General features: G+C 55.3%; 1 non-coding gene across 1 annotated transcript; it reads left to right on the top strand.

Moving 5' to 3' along the window:
* Positions 1-1,155: 1,155 nt before the first annotated feature.
* Positions 1,156-1,242, top strand: TRNASTOP-UCA (transfer RNA opal suppressor (anticodon UCA)). The gene has a single exon. It is a non-coding gene; the product is annotated as a tRNA-Sec (tRNA).
* Positions 1,243-2,767: the final 1,525 nt, after the last annotated feature.

The raw sequence follows: 2,767 nt of genomic DNA, 5'->3' as shown, positions 1-2,767 counted from the left end.
GCTTACACCAAAAAGGATCATCTAATTAAAAATCACTGGAAACCCACATGCATTTGCAGAAATGGCTCCACTTCAGAGGAATCTCTCGAGGCAAATAAGTGAGTAATTTTTCAAGGGTTTAGACATTTATGAAAATAGCCTCTATAGTTACACTCGCTAGGATAAAATTACAAGTGTTTTCAATCCTCATACTTCGGGGCATTAAGTTGATCCTCAGCTGGGGGCCAGGGAGGAATTTCCTCCCAGAGGATATTATTGTTCTGCGAGGTATCTTCCTCCAGAGTATCTGGCATTAGCCACTGCAGTAAAAAAAAAAAAAAAAAGATACTGCAAAAAAAGAAAAAAATACTGCTCAAAATGAGCCAGTGCTCTGGTCTCCTCTGCCGAGCCCTGTGTGGCATATTTGTATGTTTTTAACTAACCGGGCAGCTGTATTTACACCCACTGAACAAAGCGGGCAGCCCCACTGATGGGGAGAAAGCGGGGACCCGCACCCCAGCCGCTCTCTCACGTGGGAAGCGAGCCCGAGTGGGAGAAGGGCACGGGGGTGTCAGGACCACACCAGGCGCTGAAGGCTGCACGAAGCCCGGTCCCGCATCGCCTGCTGCTCTGCCAGCCCCGGACCCAGCGACCGCGGAACAGGGGCAATCACATCACCTCGGGGACCGGGAGCGGGAGCGGGACGGGGGCGGGGGCGGCCCCCGTTGCACAAGCTGCCGCGTCCGATGTTGTAAGGGACCCCGGAGATCCGGGAAGGGCGGCGGGCAGGGCGCGGGGTGGCCGCGCTGCTGGCACGGCCCCGCTCCTTCTGGGAAGCGCCGTGAGTCACCCGCCGCCCCGGGCCGGGGGGCGCCGCCAGGACAGCGGCCCCCTGGCGGAGCGCCGCCCGTCCCGTCCCGCCCCGCCCCTCCCTCGGGGACAGCCAATCACTGTCCTTTGTATTTGCATACAGCGCCCGGGCGCTTCTGGGCCGGCAGCGGAGGCTGCATCCCCCCGCTCCCCTCCCGCACGGCAGCACCCTCCACCCAGCGCGGGAGGTTTCCGCACCGGGAACGGGCGGAGGTGCATCCTTTTGGGCAGAGCACGCCTCACCTTGCCCTTAGGGCGGCAGAGAGATTGGGGTTTATATAGGCAGGCGATCGGCGATAGATAGTTGCCCGGATGACCCTCAGTGGTCTGGGGTGCAGGCTTCAAACCTGTAGCTGTCTAGCGACAGAGTGGTTCAATTCCACCTTTCGGGCGGGTGTCGCGGCGGGACGTCGCCTTTTCGCGGCCCCGGCCGTCCCCGGGGCAAAAGGCTGCGAAGGCTGGAGCGTTTATCCCGGGGATGTCACAGTGCAAGGAGAAGTTTTGCTTATCCTCTTTCCACCTTACACCATAGAATACCTTCTTGGGGCATAACAGGGAGGTCCCCTCCATTGATAGGCGGCAAACAAGTGTTTTGCCTTTCGTTGTTTTTGACTGTCCCCTCGGAGCACGGCACGGGACCGATGAAATGGCAGTGTGCTGGGTGCAGCTGAAGCAAGGAAAATCTCCCAAGGGTGCCTGGGTGACAATTCAGATTTTAATTGGCTTCTGCTAAGCAGATCTTTGTTAAACGGTGTCATACGTCCTACAAAACCAGAAAAAAAGTAAATAACAGAAGCCATTCTCTAGATCTGCTCCATATTGACGATAACCCATCTCCCACCCACGCTACAACAAAGATGCTTCACTTCAGCAGTAGGCATGGGTGCTAATAATGTCACTCAGCCCCATGAAAAATAAAGGTTAATGTGAAGCTGAAAACCATATTCTTCAAGCAGAAGGCATTTATTTTGTGATATCCTATTGCAACGACTCCAGCAGATGATTTGCGGAGCTTCTAGTTAGGACAAGACTGCAACCACCCCCACGGTAGGGGAGAGTGAGGATTTGGAGGGAGTTTCCTTGTTGCCTCCTGGTCTCACAGGCAGGAAGGGCGATTCTGCCTGGTGAATCCCCCAGAGGGAGAGAAGTAATACCGAGTGAATTACCAGGTCTCTGGTGTTCCCGGGTGCTTTTTGAGGGGTGCAGTGCCATCCGGAGTTAAGTAGGTAAGCGCCCCTGAGGATCCAAGCCAGAATGACTGTGCTTCCTTTACACCACATGACTCACTCCAGCTGAAGGCCTGGGAGGAGAAGGGAAGGGCACAGAGGCCCTGACACCACTCCTGCTGGCTGCTACTGCTTCCAGCCCGCCGCGCGCCCAAGTCGATCAGAGAGCAGCCGCCACGGTGCCAGCAAGGCCCACTGCTCCGGGAATACACGGGGCCGTTATAGGAAATCTGGGGGGAGAAGACCCTCTGCGGCTCACACGGCACAGGCCAACTGTTTTATGGCCGTGCAGGAGATGTGCGTGCGCTCTCCCCAGCGCAGCTGGGAGCGCCCGCAGCCCCAGATGGCTGTAGCTATCTGCTCCGTGCCGCCCCGTCTACCAGCCTGCCTCCTCTGCCCATAATGAACTTTCTATGTGGAATTTTGCTGTGGCCTCAGAAATTGGTATCTGCGCCGCAGTTTGGCTGGGGGCTTTTGTTTGGGGGGGGGGGGGAGTGTTGGAAAGGCCTTTGCCCAGTAGTGGGCAGCTGAGAATGTTAACATTCAATGTCAGTTACCAAGTAGAACATAATACGGCTCTTTCATGTGGTGTTTATAACTGAACATGCTGTTTTGTGTTGGCCTGTTTTTTTTTTTTTCTTCCAAGAAGTAGTTTTGGATTAAATTATGACAATTACATTCTTATATTCACA

This window comes from Gavia stellata, chromosome 2, assembly GCF_030936135.1.
Source record: "Gavia stellata isolate bGavSte3 chromosome 2, bGavSte3.hap2, whole genome shotgun sequence".
Taxonomy (NCBI): Eukaryota; Metazoa; Chordata; class Aves; order Gaviiformes; family Gaviidae; genus Gavia; species Gavia stellata.
The sequence above is the reverse complement of the archived record's forward strand: the minus strand, read 5'-3'. Positions and strand labels throughout refer to the sequence as shown.